General features: G+C 34.6%; 2 non-coding genes across 2 annotated transcripts; one reads left to right on the plus strand and one right to left on the minus strand.

Annotated features, from left to right (window-relative positions):
• Positions 1 to 240: 240 nt before the first annotated feature.
• Trnat-agu (transfer RNA threonine (anticodon AGU)) lies at positions 241 to 313 on the minus strand. The gene has a single exon. It is a non-coding gene; the product is annotated as a tRNA-Thr (tRNA).
• Positions 314 to 435: 122 nt separating this feature from the next.
• Trnal-caa (transfer RNA leucine (anticodon CAA)) lies at positions 436 to 544 on the plus strand. Its single transcript has 2 exons — positions 436 to 473; positions 499 to 544. It is a non-coding gene; the product is annotated as a tRNA-Leu (tRNA).
• The last annotated feature ends 20,392 nt before the right edge of the window (positions 545 to 20,936 follow it).

The raw sequence follows: 20,936 nt of genomic DNA on the forward strand, positions 1-20,936 counted from the left end.
CAACATGCGACTGTGTACGAGTCAACAAAAATTAACATGTTCTTGGTTCATTGAATAAACATTTGTCCGATGAAAGACTCTAAAATTATTTTGTTTAAAGTGTTTGGAGTTTTAATCAGTTTCTAGTCCGAAATGGTGCATTTTGTTTGAATGATAGCAGGAGAAGACATGGTGCAGAAACGAAAGGTGTATTAAATGTAAATAAAAAAACAGAACCAACATCTCAAAATTTATTTTAAAAGGCTCCAGTGGGGATCGAACCCACGACCTCCTGTTTACTAGACAGGCGCTCTAGCCACTGAGCTATGGAGCCATGTTTTTTAACATGACACTTTATTATTCTTTTCTATCCGTATACGTGTATTCACAAGTTTTCTCGATAATCAATAATGAAGACTATGTAAGCTTCACGATTATTTAGTCACTAGCTTAGTTGTCAGGATGGCCGAGTGGTCTAAGGCGCCAGACTCAAGGTCTGTCTCACCTTCATAACGAGTGTTCTGGTCCACGTATGTGGGCGTGGGTTCGAATCCCACTTCTGACACACTTTTTTGTCAGCGTATTGGCAGACTGTTTAATACTTTAATAAATATGTTTGTTTCAGTCACGATTGTGTTTTCGCCTACGAACGAAATTGGATGTAGAATAATGGTGCATTCTGGGCGTATTATTTTTTTTTTTGGCTCCTATATTCAAATAAAAATATTGGGAGATTTTTTCTCTTTTTTGGGGGGTGGTGGTGGTGTGGGGGGGTGCATGCCCTCCCCCTTGGATCCGCTCGTGAAGATGGGGCAAATCCAGTACATTCATATCTGGTTTATGATATAGATTTAACTACTGGAATATAATTCAGGTAACGTTATTACAATACATATGTTTAAGATGTACATTTTCTGGTATAATAACTTGTAATTCTGACACTTGGAAATTATAAGAAATAATACATTGTATTTATTTCGACAGTTTACGATTATCATAATCATATTTACATAGCAAGTAAAACAAAGCATTGCATTGCAAGCATATTGAGATAATTTTTAAGAAGATTTTAAAACAGCATCGACGAAATTAATTTTTGTGTCGTACAGATGTTTGTGTCGTTTAAAAGCTCTACAAGCAATGGCTATTTACGTTGGAGTGATATCCTAATTTATAATTATAGATATTTTAGCCCTTTTCAACCTGTATTGCAGTAGTTCTTCTTTTTTGTACGTTTTCTTCTATTTGAAGAAGTCAAAATGTTATTTATTTTGATTCCCATATCCTATAGAGACTTTCTGCATGAAGTTTTTGTTCCCGATGACGCTTTCTAGGGTTATAACTTACAATTTTTATTTAGCGTTTTTTTTAAGTTGTTTATACCTGAACCACCATTGATAGCTTCAGTTGTTTGAATACTGTTCAGCGAGCTTCATCTTTGAACATCCGATGATAAAACCTCCACATTTTTACTGAGTATGAATCAAATCAAACTCATTATCAGTGGGTTCTGTCGTTTATTAGCCTAGCTTTTCCAATATGAAATCGGAATATAATAATCTGTTTAATTGTGATATTTTTGCCAAAGTAGCTTATCTTTACTCAGAAATTGTAATAAAATGTGCTGTTGGACTGTTGGATGTTTTGTCCTTTGTTTTGTTGTTGTCTTTGTACATCGAGTTCACGCCTGTGTACCGGTGTACACATTACTCTATACACAGTAGTTATAATCGATATGTATTATTCTGAAGCGAATTAAACTCAACCGAAAGTAAAAAAAATCTAAATTATCCTAAAAGGTTATTTCAAAATCATATTGGCGTCACTAGCTGTCGTCTATTGGCCACGTGTTCGCGTACTCCTAAAATCCTGCTCCTTGAAAGCCGGGGCTGAGGACCGTCTACGGCCGGGATTTCTGCCGTCAATTCCGTCTGTGTTTATCGGCCACCTGTACTAAACCCGGCATCGATATGGGCCGCTCGTCCAGGGTGGGGACACAAAAAGTAAAAGTTTCCGAGTCGAGCAGTTGTTGATTCGCACCCGTGATAAAGCGACTGGCGCTAACTCGGCTTTACTCGACCATTTTAACCTTTTCTTCGCTGTTTGGATTTTGTATATCATTAATTCACTCATTCATGAATTAATTCATTAAGTCCTACCATGTCAAAATGTATACAATTTTATTATCCTCAAACAATATGAGATTTAGATAGAAGCACAAGCTTTAAATTGACCTATGTTTTGGACCAAAAAAATGTTGTATATGAAGCGCACTGCTTAAATTATAAGCAAACGTTGTGCTCGATACAAAAATAAATGAAAGCAAATCATGGTTACAGACATGTTTCACTTATCATTTCAAATGACCATTTCTCATGTGTACGCAAATAAATCTGGTTAAAACTAAATTAATTCGACAATTTATAGTAGGGGAATTTGAAGGTCACTGGAAATGTCCGAGCTGTGCTGTACGTTCACCTGTCATGAAAGCTTCCTGGCATCCGATGAACTCTCATGCTTCCTAATGCCCCTTCACCGATGTTGTACTTTTATCAAGACGAAAATTAGTATATATTTTGCCAATACACCTTCAACAAACATTAGATGCGTTTTATCCGGTGAATAAACGTGGGCCATAAATTTTCATCGCTGTCTGCAAATCACTTAGTAAAATATTTTTCTGCTACTTCATCGCAAAAAGCCACTTCAAAGTTTGCATTTAGTTGAAATCAAACCAAGCCTTTGTATTTAAAGCGATCCACGAAAAGGTATTACATTTAGGAGGATTTATGTACATATATATATATATATACAGTATTAAAAAAATGGAGGAAGGGAGGAAGGGATTCTTTGTCTGAATCCACGCTTAAATGAATGTAACATTCGAAAAATATGTCACTTTTTTGCACATAATTGTATGAACCTTATTGACTAAGAAAAGATTCATAAAATTTGAAAACGTTTTGAGTACGGATTCTGGCCATCTAGCTGGTATTTTTATTTACATAATATTTTTCATCAAATTTCATTTACTGGAAAGATTCTTGTATATTCGAGGCATAAAGAATAATAGAAATTTATAATAAAATTTTCATAACTTTGAGCCTGGTGCAAAATAAATGCAAAAGGATACATTTGTTGACAAAAACCTGTTACAGGTATTTAAAAAAAAAACGTTATCAAAAATAGGAAAATCTTCACTAAGATGCTTTGTTAAAAATGGCCCAAAATGAATAATTCAAAACACTCTTATACTATTCCGTAATGAGTTAGAACATCAAGTGACGTTTTATTCCGGTATACAGTCATTAACTCGATGTACTTTAACAACAACGAAACAAAACAAAGGACAAAAATTCCAACAGTTCTTTTAAGTAGTATTCAAGCACATATTATTTTCATTTCTGAGTAAAGATAAGCCGCTTTGGTAACTTTATAACAATTAAACAGCTTTTTATGTTCCGCTTTCATTTTGGAAAAGCTAGGCTTATTAACGTCAGAAACCATTGATTATGAGTTTGATTCGATTGATTTTTACATCTTGTAGCTCGTTGGACATTATTCAAACAAATGAAGCTATCGACGGAGATACCACGTACATTCATTTGAATACATAGCGAAAAACTACAGAAACAAGCTCAGTAGCAAAACATACAAACACATAAGTTAACATTACATACACTAAAAAACACGTTCTCAGCACAGAGATAAAATAGCAAACACACTCAGAGAACCAAATATTACATGTACCGACTTTTGGAATACACAGAAGAAATTTAGTTACACAAATTCAACATCTACATCAATACCACAACTCAAACATAATAATTCTTACATCTCAGACGACACAGACAATGCCAACCTCTTATTTATCTTCATTCAGTCTCAGACAACGCCAACAAAGAACTTCTGCCAATAGACCATTCTTCTGTTCCTCAACACCTATCTTCAATTGATATTTTTTTCCGAATGAAGTCTTCTCAGTTCGTAAGAAATTAGCCACTGGTAAAGCGACAGGTCCTGATAAGGTGAACAATAGGATTCTGAAAGAGAGCGCCTCTGAGATCATCGGTCAACTTTGCAATATCTTCAACAACTCTATAAAACTAAGTCGATTTCCCAAGCAAAGACATATAGCAATTGTTTGTGCAATTACAAAAAGAACGATCCACACGAAGTCAGCAACTATCGTCCGATCTCATTGCTCTCTGTCATCAGAAAGTCGCTCGAAAAAAACATTCACAAACACTTGTTAAACTGTTTTGGTTCAACAAATGCAATATCTTCTATTCAGTCTGGGTATTTACCAACATTAATGATTCAACAGTCAATCAATTGGCCTCTCTCTGTCATACTTTTTATCAAGCCCTAGATACAGGGAAATAGGTCCGAGTATTTTATTTGAGATTTTTCAAAGGCTTTCGATAGGGCTTGGCATAAGGGACATTACATTAAATTAAATCTATAGAAATTACAGGCTCTTTTCTCTGTTGGTTCTTGAACTATCTCTCAGACCACACTCAGTTGTTCTTAATGGAACAGAGTCAACACTCCTGAAGCTTCAAGCTGGTGTCCCTCAAGGGTCTATATTTGGGCCATTACTATTTATTGTCTTTATTAATGACATTGTTGATCAATCCTGATTCAATCAGGAATACGACTTTATCCACCGGTACCAGCGAATACGTGGTTGTTGATGACTCCATTAATGCTTCCGTATCTCAAAATGCTGATATTAAAAAATATCCCAATTGGCTGCATAATGGTTAGTTTCAGTCATATCATATCACGTAAACATAACAGCCCATTTCATCCTCATGCCTTAATGAACGGAAATCACAGGAGATAACCTCACAAAAACATATTGGGCTGACTTTTTCAATTTGACGGTTCATGGCAAAACCATATTCTAGCTATTGTAGAGAAGGCTAAAATTGGGGTTGTGCACAAAAATGGTTTAAACCCCCAGTAAATTATTTTACTGACCGTTCCTAGACGGTACCTAACAATCCTTGATAAACACACCTAGTTTTTATATAGTATACATGCACTGTGTTGTTTGTGGAGTTTTGTGCTTTTTTTCCGTGTTTCTTGTTTGTGAGTTTTTGTTTTTGGGTTCTATGTCTTCGGCGTTTACCCTGTGCCATTAAACGGAATTGATGTTTAAACGTTTGGCTATTGAGCTTGATTCTGTAACTTTTCATATAGATATTAAAAGAGAGTACATTCTCTCAGATTACTGAAGTTCATCCTAGGTAAGAAGTCCCTTAAAATAATGTACAAGACGTTTTTTGGCCGTCTCCGGATGATGGTGATATTTTATTTGGAAATCACACCCTTCGCATCGAAAATCTACTCGAACAAATTCAGTTAGAAGCGCTCAGATTCATCACTGGTGCCACTTAACTTGTAAATACTGATAAGCGTTACAAGGGGGCTGGGTTAAAACCACTTAAGTCACACCGAGAGCAAAGCAGACACACACTGTTTTACAAGATGATGAATTCCATGACACCAACTTATCTTTCAATTCTCGTCCCGAACTTAGTACAGAATGTTGTGTCCTATACTCATTCATCCCACCAAATTTTGCCTTATGGAACGATCTTCATTCTAATATCCGAGAATCTGAAACATTGTCGATTTTCAAGTCATGACAATCCACACGTTATCAAATATCCAACCTAGCAACCTATTATTATGAAGGCAATCGTGTCGACTCTACTGTGCACTGTAGAATAAGGTCCAATTGTAGTATTTTACAGAATCACTTGTTTCCCAAGAACATACTGAAATGTATTTCGCCTCAGCCTCAAAAAGGTTTTAGCAATTTATTATAAAGGCCTATTCGGGATTGTCCCCGAACCATGAGCGCAAACCAGGTCATATGCCCTACTTCCAACTACCTTTTTCTCTCCTGCCATCTCCGTTCTCTGTCACAGCCCGCAACAGCTCCGAATAAAGAACCTTAATACCGTACTCTTATTCTCCCTTCTAACCTTTTCAACGTTTTTCCTTATGAATAACAACATATTTCACTGTGTACGCTTCTTTTCTGCATAGCGATACTTTTGTGATTTTGTACAATATTACTGCATGTATCTTTGTCTGTATTGATATAAGTTGTCTATATCATATCGATGTTCTATTGATATAAATAAGGAGAGAAGTCTTAATATTAGCTCTAAGCTATCTCTTCAGTCTTTTTATCTGTTATACCTGTAATATGTATATCAGCATATGAATAGTAACTGTTTAAACCAAATTCATTTGGTAAATTTTATACATACACATATGTTTATAAACTGATATGACATTGATCAATTCAGCATCAGTAATTGTCTTAAGCCGATGCTTGTTCCGTTAGGGTTTTACTTTTCATTATGCTTAGTTTGTTAAGTATGCTGTTGAAACACCTTTGTTTAACTAACCGTAAGGAGGCCGTAACCAAAACAGTTTTTGATTTAATGTTACTTTGTGCTTTGCAGAATACGTCTTTCATATGAATATTGTTGTTCATCTGCTGGCTTAATTGTCTTGTGATCCTAATGTTATACTTATGAATAAATATATGCCCCGTCATTTAAGGTCTGGTGTTTGTCATGAAGCAGGCACATTTTTGAGAACATATTTTATTTTAAGTATGAGATCTGAAATAAAGTTATGTAAATGTATTTTAGTGCGTCTACAGACGGCGTTCAAATTCCCTTAAGGAAAAATATAATAACCTGCATTATTTCACATGCCAAAACGATATTTCTAGCTGCTGCAGTTTATTTCTTAATAACATAAAGACTGGTAATGGAAGAATATGAAACAAAGCTTTTTTTATGTATATTTTGCTTGCATGCCATACCATTTTGCTTTAATGACGAGTACTAGTATAGCAACCAACGAAGTTCCACGAGAGATCTAGAACGTCTCGGTATTTTAGAAGCTCCTTCTGCTTTCAAACATTTGTTGATACGGTGAGAAATCAAAGTTATGTTGTTTTATACCGAAGACACATGAAATTTATATCTCAACGATTTTTTGAAGGTTTGATTATGATGCAATATTCAGAGAAAATTCCGAAAATCAATAACCTACTATGAATTTTTACTGTCACAAAGTTCAAATGTTAGCCATTTCAAATAGTTTAATGTAATGCTATAACTGTATAACTAATGCCTCGTCACCTTTTCCGCTATAATTGCCAGCCTTACAGAGAATGAGTCCGATAGTCAATAGTTTATTTCATCTTCAGCCATAGGGAAGGCATTTTTACCGAAAGGTTTTTAAATATTACGAGTACTACTTAGGGTATAACATTTGGGTATCTTAAAGTATAGTTTATCTTTAGCAATGTTATCTAATATTTCTGTAGAAATAAATAGCTCCACGAAACAATAAATAGGGTTTGCTTAAATGTATGCCTACCGAGAAAAATATCTGTAGTTTTCATTGTATTAATGTGCATATTAACATTTAAAACTGTTATATGGTTTCTATCGCTTTTAACTTTGATAAACATACCTTGTTTTTGATATAGTATACTGTTTAAGTGGTTAAGTTCGCGACGTGGAAATGTTTGCGAATTTCGCGATTTGTCAAAATGAATTCGCGAATATATTGACCAGCGTAAATATCCACGCACTCAGAATTGTTACTTACATTATGTACACAAACATATTTTATTGTGGAATCAATGCAAATATTGATCAAAATTTTAAACTCCGCACTTTTCAATAGATAATTTAATCATGTCTGGTTTTGCATGTAGAGTATCGTGTGCTTTTATGAGCTACTTTGCATAAATAGGCTATATTGCACTTGTAAGTAAGTCAATGTCGTTCACAGACTGGTTGTGTTTGACTTTATCGGCAACGCAGTCAGAATAATAAGTCTGAAATATTAATTTCAGTTCATCCTTAAAGTTTTTGTTTGGAATGGTATCGAGAGGCTGCAGTTGATCTGTACATGACGGTGGGACGAAAACAACGTTAATGCTTTTTGCCTTAAGTTTCTCTAAGATGGTCTCATTGTGGCGTGCCTTGAAAACGTCAAATATAGCCAGAGCAGCTTGATCACATCTGTACGAACAAACAAAAGCTACAGATGAGTTTTCACACCTCTATTGTGATACAGCATGACATACCGATTGTTTCTTTGTACCACGTATGGGTTTTAAATGAAAGGTGTATTGTACAGTATTGTTTTGAACTGCATAAAAGTAACTGTTATCAAGCTGAGAATGCTTTACCATAATATTTAGATGATTTATTATTAATTATGAAACCTGAGTAACCGATTACTAAAAATTGACAGCACACCTATTAATTGGCAGAATTTCTCTAACGGACTCAATGTAGAGAATCACTATCGAATCTAGAAACTCGAGCATAGTCTCCTCGTTGCTCCAATGTGATTCCGAATGTTAATTCTAGGAATTCAACAAAAGTAGTGGCTCTTTGTACTCTTTCCTTTACAATTAACTTGGGGAGGGAGGAGTTTGCCTCACAAAATGCCGATTTTACATCTTTACTCTCATAACTCGTCCAATGTATCCTTATACAAGAAACGATAAAAATCCCAGTATGTACATACAATTATTACGTTCTCTCCATTATTCCCCACTTAAAATACAATATTTGCAAGCGTTTTCTTGAGTTATGGACAACATTTTCACAGTTTCCACTCCTCGGTGATATGCAACTCGTTCTGCAATCCCATAAATGATGTTTAGGGCAGACCAGCTATGTCCTCTTGAAACGAAATACGGCGCATCTGTCCCAAGCAACAGTCTATTTTCCGGAACAGCTTGTAAACTCTACTCGTTAAACTCTACTTGTTAAATGAGCTCACCATACGAAGAAAACCAAAAAAGCAACTTGAAAATGCTGTTGACCACTGCCGAAATGCATACAGATCTCCATTAAAACAATGTGGGTACACTCGTTGTTCTTTTCACAGGTATTGCTTAGCCATGTGTGATAGCAACATGTACGCTTCTGTAGCCTTAGCCTTTCCGCGGCAGTGAAAAATGACAATGTGGCGTTCAAGTACCATAGGACGAATAAACCGCACAACATCCAACTGAAAATGCCACCGACATTCTGGTACATTATGGTCGATTCCGATCTCCCCCACTGAAAAAACTCTGTCTAAATATACCATATGTTTCAACTGCCGTAGTTTATGCGAGTCTTTAGTTATTGTGGATCACGCTTGGCTTGGATGGAAACCAACTGCCATTTCTTCTGGAAGATCAATAATCGCCCGATTGTTCAGCCAAATTTCAGGACCACAGTAGCAAGTACAACAGCCTTAAACCGCCACCTTCTCTCGATCTTTACAGGTGTCAGCTCAGTTGCATCGTTTGGAAGATCCATACGCTTCAACAGACGATCGAGATGGAAATGGCTGTCAAAAGCCAAGGGCAAATCCTTCCTATATCCTTTATTCAGAAGCATACCAGAGGGTCGCTTGTAAAATATAATGAGTTAACACCCTGACGTTGCTCAGTGGCTCCATCTGGAAACATCTAGGAGTATCGTAACCCACATATCGGCAAAAAGCCAACATATATTCTTCCTGCACTGGTGTGATGGACGTGTTGTCTGCAGGTGATAATGACCGCAGAATATGAACATAAATAACAGTTCCCTCCATGACCCTGGTCTGCCCAGAGCCGATGTTCTTATCTGGCTAAGTGCCCGATTTCTTCACATCAGCACCTCTTCATCGTTCGCTGGTAAAGTTCATCAAGCATATCCGGGGCATGGTATATGAAAGGGTGAGCTTTAAAATACGAGTTAAATTCCAAACAACACGGAACAAAACATCTACTCTGTCTCTGGCTTGAGTTAAATACTCGTATAGTTTGCTTCTGAGCCTCCCCAGATCGGATAGTTGATAGACTTAACCTCGAGGATCCATCATTCGTGGTCGTCACTGACCGCTTAGCTTCATGTTCCAGGATTGCAGACCCTCGTATTTTGTTTGACCTACGAGTGGATTCTGAACGTTCTTTACTATTCGCAGAATTGCTAAAGGAAAGGGTTGCATCTTACACATATGGGTGTGCGGCTTACTTTCTTGTGCCCAGGGATTGCACCGCTATCCCTGGCACTATTCCGTTTTAAATCCGTTATTCTGCGGTACTTTATATCCTCCCCGCTCTTTCCTTTTCAACCATTGTGCACACGAACGACACTTTTTTTCAATAACCTTTCGATTTACAAAAGAAACACTGCTAGGGACACATATTGAAAGGTTTTTATACTGTCTAAGGCTTCTTCTATCGTCCAAGGATTTTCCAAACATCGACTTTACCTGCTCCTGGATCATTACACCCCTTGCAGAAGCGTATTATTACTTCTTTCTGTGTGAAGCTGTGTGTCTGGCAAATCCCTGAAAGCTGTTATAGCCAACTTCATCACTCTGTCTGCCCAGTTTTCTAGACTTTCATCTTGATTTTGTGCCAGCTGTAGAAATTTTATTCGAACTGTTGCTGTTAATTCCCGTACACTAAAACGTGTTTCCAACCTAGACATAGTTTCAACAAAACTGTTTTTTCTAATGTCAAAAAACAGAGCTTAACTTCAAGACACCAAACTAAGTAATTTTTACTTTCTTCTTCTGACCAACGTAGCACTTTCGTATAACTTTGATTCGTTATTGAAATGAGATCCAATTACTCTACTCAACTACTACCATCAATTCTCCGGTTTTTCGGAAAACGCCTAGTGCCTTTTCAAAGATAATGTGTCTCAGCCTTCGCTTCTTTTTCTTTTGATTTTGTTCCAACAACTTATGCATTAATCTTACACAACTTAAAGTTTCGGAATCAGATGATTTTCTTATGTTTTGGTGGTTTTGACTGTTTGTTTTCTTTATACAGTAAGAAGACTTCATATCAGAGTTAATTTTGTTTCTCAACTGCTTCAGTCTAATTATCAACTCGTTATCATCTGTGTCTGCGTCGTAATACATCCCGGAAGCACGGAACGTAGCAGACAATAGTTTTGTATCACATGATACAACAACACAATAAAACGGCGATTTGGCGCTTGTCGTCGCTTTCGGTGATTTTGAATTGTTGGTCACCCTTTTGAGTCATTGTCAACTGACTTATTGGGACCATATTTACACATGTTAAGTCCCAATTAAAAATAAGTTCATCAGAAATGTTATTTTAATTTACAGCAGTATCAATTCTGCCAATAAATTCACATTTGATTTCACTGAAGTCACTCTAATGCTACACTCCCGTTGTCTCTTTTCGCAAAATGCAGTCGTTCCATTAGCGATCTAGCCCAAATACGGCAAAGTTCAATTGACCCGTCATTTTGTTTCAAGAGGTACTTGTCTTGTGTCTTTACTACACCAAGTCCAATACCCAAAACTATGGATGTGTTAACTTCACCGCCAGCGTTATGAACTTCTCAGATGTAGCTCTTAATACTATATTCTAAAGCCCTAGGTAAAATTGTTGGCCGTCCACGTTTACCAACAGGAAGTTCCATTACCTGGTCTACTCCTTCAGTCTTTTTTCGTAACAGATAGGACGACTTGAATGATCTAATTGTGCTTTCATTAACACTTCTGCCCTGTTTTGCAGAGAAATGTTTTGCAGCTTTCGAGTTGCCACTTTCAATGGCATAACGAGCCATGCTATTTTTCATATCCGGACTGTAAGACGAGTATTGCCCGCGTTTACACATGCCCGACAATTGAGGCAAAGTTTGATACTCCCTTTGAACAACGGTGTTTAAAGTTCCAGCAAGTGGCGACGATGTAGATGGAAATCCAAAAGGCACATTTTTACTTTCATCGTAATTAGTTTTCTTATTTTTCAAACTATTTCCTTTCAACCTCGAATACATGATGTTGTGCTATGTCGGAGTTATCTAAACAATTGAAAAGAACTCGAAACCAAGTATGTGCTTTATTTTTATCACTAACCGTTACTTACGAATTGAAGCTTGCTTATACAAGGTGTTCAGCATACAATAAAATAAACTACAATGCAAATATAATTGCATAATTACTGTATAATTACAAATCTCCGTGCCGTTTAAACACTTTAATAAACGGGAATTATCGGTCAGCTTCATGACAACGCTATTGTGATTTTCACAACGTGTAAATATTACGCACAGTCATAGTTTGGGATTCGCGAAACGTCAGAAATGTTCAATTCGCGATGTTTTCGACTAGTGAACATAACCACTTATACAGTATATGCACTGTTTTGTTTGTGGAGTTTTGTGCTGTTGTTTCATATTTCTTGTTTTTGTTTGTTTTGGTTTTGTGTTCTATGTCATGTTCTATACTCTGTGCCAATAAATGGCTTAATGTTTGAATTTTCTGCTACTGAACTTGTTTCTTTAGTTTATCACATACTTTTTTAATCCAAGAGCAGGCACGTTCATCAAAGGGAAAGGACTAGTTTCGCTACCTGTTAGGGTTTAAAGAGGGATCTGTATGATAATAATAAATAGTTTATCATTTATCTGTGTGGCGTGTATTATCCTGTTTATTTAGTTAACTGAAGAAAGGTCGATGGTATTGCTGTTATATGTTAATCTTTAAAATGTTTCGAACTGGTTTGTTTATTTTTTACATGTGGCTATTGTGTACCCATCCCGTAAAACTAGACCTTAATAATACTTGAAACTAGGTTTGTCTTCGTAGTTGATTGATTTAAGATTTAATTGAATAAACCTTCAATCAGAACAACTGAATTATATCGCTGTAACTTGAATTAAATTTCAATCAGTTCAACCTTCAATCAAATATATCGGTGTAAAACCGATGTAACTTGAATTAAGATACAATTATTCAAACTTTTAATCAAATTCACTGTGGGTCAAACTGCTGAAACAACAAAGTAAATAGGAGAATCAGCTCGCTCTTTCATAACAGCAGAATATATATTCAAGAAAAACGGTATTAAAATGTAACAAAACAGGCAACACGTGTGTTTTTGTTATCATTTCCGAATTTCTTTTTCTAAGGGATACTCCTTTTGATGAACAGGTGATGCTAGATGTAGCAGCAAGACTATAATATTTATATAAGGAAAGGACACTTAAAATGTCCTTGGTATACCCCTTGCATGCATATCATGAACGTTTCCGGGCTACAACTTTTCAACTTGAATAAGCTGTGACATTCTGTGAAAAGACAGTCGTTTTATTCTGTTCGAAATGTTCTTGCGAAAACAAACTGCGTGTTATACGCAATCTGACAAAAATAATTTCAACTTGTATGATGATGACATGATTATTGTTATTATTGTTTAAAAAAAATGTTACTGGGCTATAGAGAGAAACCCTTCCTAAAACATACTAATTATCATAACTAAATTAGCTTGAGATATTGCTATTTCTTAGGCTATTCAAAATCCTGTGTAATTTGCATGCATAATTTCTTTATTAATTAGTATAGTCGGCGAACTAATTCGTAATGGAGGTAAGGTTTTGCGTGTATGGCATGATTTTGGTATTCGTGAATGCTACCTCCGAAATGAATAGCATATAAAGAGTTCCCATGGAACTTGTCTGTAGCATGAACATAAACATTTAAACATTGTCTACAGCAACACCTGTTGATTCAATTTGAACGACGTTTAAAGAGTTATGAGATCCTCTAGGTTCATTGAATATCAAATGCAATAAATCTTTGGAGTTTTGAAAAAAGAAAAAAACAACAAACACAACTTGCTTCCAATCATAAATAAAACATAGGCTAAATTCAAAATATACAGAAGGGAGCAGTACAACCAAATAAACATTTATTGAAGGAACATATTTTGATGCGTTTGTAGTAGATGCGTTGAGTTTGTACGTATGTACGTTCCGATCAGTGCCGTTTGTGCTTCTCTTTAGTCAAGTTTAATGTTAGCTTAAGATTTTAATTTTGCATTTGCTAAATTCAAAGAAATTAAATTAGTGAAAATCTATTCCAGAAACGTTATTATAATTTTAAGGTTGATTCCCGGTTTCTTAGATGTCTTATTTCATATTTCAACTCCTTATCCTTTTTACATGAACCGGTTCACTTTAATTATTCAATCAAAGGATATTGTGATTCAATACCAAATAACTTCAAGGACATTAGATTGCTTTAGTTTACGGTATCTTGCTAACTTTAATGATACGAGGGATCTTCCTGTAAAGGGTCGGACTTTAAAATAGCATCTCATTAGCCTGTATCATGTGTTTCAATGACGGAACTATTGTTTTGAAATAGAAATGAACAAGAACATTGAAGAAGTAAACTTGAAATGAAAGTTATTATTTCAATTTAAGAAACAATTTGCAATTATATTCACTAGCAGAAAAAAGTAATTGTGCATGATATAAAAGTCGTCTAAAATTGAATTCATGCCGCTTGGTTATCCTAATTATTTTAGCGTTTTAACTTATCAATACACTTCTGATACGAAGGGGCCTTTCCCATAGTGTGTGGCATTTTTAAGAACAAAATCGTTTTTAAAAAAGCCTTTTCTGGAGATATTAAATAAGCTGCATGTTTGGGTGTGTACAATTACCTTATTCACCTTGCACATATCAGTTTTACACGGGTTCTTCAGAAAAAAGTATACATTTCCTCAAGAGAAGTTTGAAAGATTCAATGTTTGCCTTTTATCTGCATATAAACGTTAAAGTTAAAGGTCTACTAAACCAATGGTCTGAAATGCCGTTTTCTCCAAGTGAGTTTTTCCTTATTTCGATTAATACATTTAAATAGCTGTTAAACCGAATAACGTTCCTAATTGTGTTTCAGTTTTTTTCTGGCATTTTAATATCTTTTACATATTTCGGCCATTTAAAAAAATCCTAAAATAATGATATATTCTTTTTAATATGAGATAATTATCAAACCTTAGTGCCAAGTGTAAACGACTTGCTTACATCATACATTTCCGTTTGCATAAAATGCCGTTTGGTAAATTGATTTGCATCCTAAAACATTATTAAGATGCATTGCCCAATAACGTGACAGATAGTTTAGTTAATGTTAAGACATATTGATTGTACAATACAAAACAAATATTTTCCTTCGAAAAAGACAAGAAATCATCCTACGTAAGTAGATGTTTTTGTATGGCATTACAAATTTCATTACAGGCCATCTCTCTACGGAATAACAACATGTAGCGCTGATAGATTGACGATTTGATATTTACTGACGTAAACAAGTAATCAGATTAAAGAGAATCTAAACCATCAGAAATAAATGGAAACAAATATTTGTGTGATAATCTAAACGTAAAACAGCCAGATGAACGATGTAAATAGAGGCTTAAGGATCGTTTTGATGAGATATGTGTTTAACTTTCTGCATGCTGCTGCGCTGTATCTATTCGGATTTGAGACAGCAAACATGGTTTGGTAACGGCGGAATATGTTTTATTGTGTAACTATATTTGCTGCATATATAATACCATTCAAAATACCACCAAAAGGAATCCAATGAGTATTTTCTCAATATCAAGTAACACTTTATAAAGTGAGCACCAACGCAGCGATATATGAATGTTTACTAAACGAAACCAACGAGGTTCCCATTAAGACAGATATCTCACCAATTGAATAACGTCTTTCGGCATTTTTGATTGGACATTTTAGTGTCACAAAGATTCTAGTCCAAATGTCAACCATTTCCAAGAAAACGTGTGAAATGTAAAACCAATTCCTTGTCACCTCCTATAATGAGTCCCAACATAACACAGATTGAGACTGGTAGTCATTTAGTATAATCTGGTAGTCTATAGAAATTTTACACTATGGTTTAGAATGTAATTCTCATTACTTAGTTGGTATCATTTGAGTGCCTTTAAAGACTTGAACTGATATTAAACAAGAGTTTTCAGACAGCACTTTGTATATATTTCACGAGTGTTTTTTTCACGTTCCTATAGTAATGCTGGCTTTCTGAGTGCGTTAGTCTTGAGTTTACATGCGTTCTATGCGTTTTCTTTACCTTAACAGTAACTTAAGTTGAAATACGACTATTGACAGTATTGTATAGTATAACATACAATACTGTTTCACGTTTTCGTCGCTTTCAATTTCGGTTGAAAGAGAAGGCACTAAAGTCAAACTAAGACGATTTTCTTTCATGCTTTCAGATAAAATATGAATTTTATCAGTGGAGTGGCAGGAGCGAAAATATCAATTGGATATTTAAAGTTTATAATTTCACTGCAAAATTAAATTTAGAAAGTACTTATAAAATCAACTGACGTAACGCGTTAAATTATTGTCAAAATAATAATTTTATTTTGCACATGTTTGAAATGTTAAAAATTTAGGAATTAAACACAACATGCCGTTTATTCGAGAATGTCAAATGCATTGCTCATGTTTCAAGCTGGATGCTAGAACATTTGCTTCCGTACAAAAGTTTAGACGAATACACATGTTACAACATAAATTCGATTTAAAATGTGTTCAAACTGTCTGACTTTGTAAAACGAACCTCCCAGAAAACGAACCGGGTCATCATCAGGTGTTGGAGATCCTTTTCTTTTATTTTATATTCGCTACCTTTGTCTATTGTTGGCATTCTTAAGTTCACTTACTGTAAGTCCATCCCTTTTCGAGACAAGTAAGGCATTGCGATAGGGGAAACTACTATGTGTTACGAGTTCTTCTCGACAGAGCTGTCTGGGGCCATATTTCTGACGTTAATATCAAAATATACAATGAACCTATTACTAATACGATTTTGACTACTCAAAGTGATTTATCGGTCGTCATTCGACCAAAGGACGCACCATATAAGACAGTGTATGTAAGAAATTCGCAAGCGTAAACGTTACTATAATTAAGCGAAAATACAAACTCAACTTAACTTTAGGATAAGTTTCAAAGGTTCCAAACGAAACCACTTTGGCCATTCGGGACGCAGAAGAAACATATAATTCAAATATTTAAAAATAAAACGTTTGTACAAGGTCTGTCCAGTTTAAGCTTAAGGGTGGTCGACGGTTCTTATGAGTTTTATTAGTCCACAATCTAAGCCGCGTATTAATAAGATTTTATACCCCTCTTACAGCGATTCCTGACGAGATTATGTAGATTAAGTTGAAATTCTCAATACCCTTTTGAAAGCAGTGTTAATTAGACGATAGCAGACATGTCGTCCCGCATGCAACCAACCAATACTGTAATCATAATCTATTATAGTACCTCCAAGTGATATCATAAACATTTTAACTTCACTATATTTTCATAAAATTTATTGAAGGTCCTGATGGTTCAGGCAATCGAATTCTTAGAGACTAAGACACTCTTTATTTCTACCATTGTTTTCCTTTGAAATACATCTCCCTCGCTTTATCAGTAATTTTCAACGACAGTGAAAATATGCTTATGCATGCGCATTTCTTAAAAAGAGGAGTCCTATACGTCCCGTGATCTATCGTCATATTAACCTACTAAATGCAATGGAATATTGTATATAATATAAGAGGTGCAGCACATTTTACCAGTCCTCCTTCTTCGTTTTAATCAGTTTCATACTGATGTGATAAAATATTATAACTAAAAACTTTCATTGTGCATGTTAAGATAATAGAATATTGATCAAGTCAAAAGTTTTGCCATATCTTGATTAAGTTTGCGGTTTCTTGCTTAAAGCAATAAAGCGAGAAGTCTCCCTTCCAAGTTATAGCATTACTCAAATTCATATTAAAACACATACGCTTTAAGAGCGTACTATTGTCAAATAACGTTTTTAAAAGCTTCCATTTGACGTTGATCTTTTTCCAACCATCTGTCGACTTTAAGGCTTATTTTTGATGTTTTAGATTACTTTTTCCACTTTTTAACTCTCTATCAAGGTCACATGAACCGGTTTATGGTAATTATCCCATCATAAGATATTAATACGTTTCATATAATCCATACTTACTAATAAATTTCGCAGACGAAAATTTACAACATATATTGTAATAGAAGGAAACTAATACAATAAAGAGATATTCTTTTTGAAATAATCTAGTATATCAAAAAGATAATAAATTGTAGAAACAAAATGCATGAATATACTAGCGGGGATTTGTGTCTGCTCATAACAAAGAATTCGTCAAAAATTGATACCAACCGCTGTATGGTCATTGTTTGCTGATTTATCAAAAAGTGTAACATATCGATGCATTTTTGATACCGATAACGTTTTTCAAACTTAAATTATTTTAAAGCTTTTCTTCTGTCCTCTTGTTTGGTCATGCACATTAAAGTTATTCTGCTACTTAATATTGGCTGTACAATGGTTTTCTGGAAAAAAAAAGATATACATTCCCCCAAGAAAAGCATCTGATTAACTAATATGAAGTAGACGTTGAGTATCAGATATAACGACTTTCATTATAGGTCATCAGACGTTCTAGATTGAACACAATTATCTGTAGTTGAACGACATTAAAGGAGGTTATATGATGAAGAGATTTAAGATAAGCCAAGACAAAAGAAGTAATGCATTTGTGTATCAAATATCACGAAACGCATGGCAAGCATGAGGTAAAAGTAAAGTATATATTACAACGTTTATCTTACCTGTCCAAATGACCATTTTCCACGTGTACGCTTGTAAATCTGGTCTTAACCAAACTTATACGTCAAATTATAGTAAGGGACTCTGGCCGAAGGCAAGAAATTGACACTGGAAATGTTTCAGCTGTACTCAACGTCCATCTATCATGAAAGCATCCAGTCATATCAACTATTTGCATTTATCATCTAGAAGGAACTGTGTCAATCAGTGTAAAGGCAGATGTTTTTGTCGCCTAGATTATTCCATAATGTCGGAAATAATTACCATCTCTTAAGTATCTCTTTTTCGAGAAAAGGCACAATAATGCTTTCCATTAGGCATTAACTGATGTAGTGAAATCGGAAGACTTGGGTTTTTCATGCATTTTTGTAAGTAATGGTAGTTTAAGTCAAGTCTTGGTTCTATTTCCAGTTAATCGCGTTTAGCTAATGCTAATGAGTTTGCAACACACATTCGTGTCGTTCACCTTGTAAACATACCTTCATTATGAATTTCATCGTTATCTGCCAATCACTTCACAAAATCGTCTTTTGGTAATTTTTCAACTAAAAGGTACTTAAATATCCATTTATTAAGAGAGTATAATTTTAAGAAGAATATGCGTAAATTGAACAATTTTAGAAACGTTCTAGAAGAATGTTCTGAAATTATATTGTTGTGAACAAGCGAATATTATTGCTATTTTGAATAGTTCTGTCACTTTATTTAACAAAACGTCATGTACCTAATTGACAAAACTCAAGTTTCAATGGTATATACAGTGAATTGTTGTTAAAAACAAGGAAAATACTCTCAATACAATACATGAACAGCCTAGAACAGATTAAAACATAACATAAAAGAACATATCAGTTGTTGACTTCTACTTCCGTCATTATAAACACATTATATATAAACCTTAGCTCATCAAAAATATCAAATTTCAACTAAAGAGCGTAATATAAACTACTTTTAAGCAATTCATATTTCAAATGTATAAACAATATCCCAATAAGAAAGCTAAGCCGGCTATCGAGCCAATCCACTCAACTTGAACAATTTTGTCCACAAGGTACGTTATTCAAACGCCATCCAGCATACGCACGTGTTTCAGAATGTCCATAATACAAAGAAAAACCTGCAAAAGACAATCCATGTTGTCAATCTTTCAAATATAAACCCAGTCTACAAGCATAAGCTAGTGGCCATATCGACACTGAACGAGATACACAAACGTAAAAACAAAACACACATATCACACATATAAAAATGTTCATCAAAACTTGATTTGATTACTGCTTTAATTAACTTTTTTGCATCATAATACAAAACAGGATTTAAACTTTAAAGATAAAATTAGAATTAATCAAAAATAACAAATACATGATGTCGAAAATTCTTTGCAATTGCCATGGTAATTCGGTTTTCCGTAATAAAAAATACTGATATCATTGGATTAACTTAACCGGAAATGACACCGGATTTTTGCTGAGTATCGCTGTTTTAGAAAAAAGTGATATCGTTTATGCCCGACAGTAATAAAAGCTAGGCGATGTTCTCCAGGCTTTTAATAACATCGCCAAACAAAACCCCAATTTGAGCTATCGATGCAAGAAAGGAAAGCAAGTATACAGTTGTAAATACTGATTGTTTTCATTATTCAAGATGAGGCATCATCATGTCCATGTATGTCAAAGATATGTATTAGAACGAAAAGGTGAAGAATGTACAAGGCAGATCAAGTTACAATTAATACACATTTTTTTATAGAACAATGAAAATGATGTAAAAACTTTTTTACTAAAAAGTTATAGTAAATGAATTCATTTGATGTCAATAACGGGTATTAAAAATAATTGTTATCAAAATTTAGGACATTTTCATTATTTTGAAATTTCCCATTAAGATGCTTCATAAATATGGCCCAAGATCTGTAATTCCAAAAAATCTTATACTTAAGCAATGTTCAATACGTCTATGAACTCGATGTACAAAAAAGTTGAAATGCACTCAATAATGTGTGTTCACAACGCTTTTAGCAACAGAAAAGGACAAAAAAATCAGCTGTTCTTTTAAATGGTATTCAGGCACGCAATGAGTCAATTTTATAAGTGAAGTTAAGACGCTTTAGCATCTTTTTCGCAATAAAAAAGCTTATTATGTTCCGCTTCCGTACTGGGATAAAGCTAGGCAATTAATGACAGAAACATTCACATAAATTTGCTTCGGTTGATACTCATTGAAAACTTTTCTTGTTATTTTAAGATTGTTATTGCATGAGCAACATTATTAAACGAAGATTTTATTACCAGATATGAGCAGCTTGTAGTTTTTTTCTCTTTTTTCCATCTATTAACCCACTTCTGGTTTCTTACTATTTCTTACAATGTATTTTTATAACTATGATTGCTTATAATTTGTTTTTA

This window comes from Mya arenaria, chromosome 4, assembly GCF_026914265.1.
Source record: "Mya arenaria isolate MELC-2E11 chromosome 4, ASM2691426v1".
Taxonomy (NCBI): Eukaryota; Metazoa; Mollusca; class Bivalvia; order Myida; family Myidae; genus Mya; species Mya arenaria.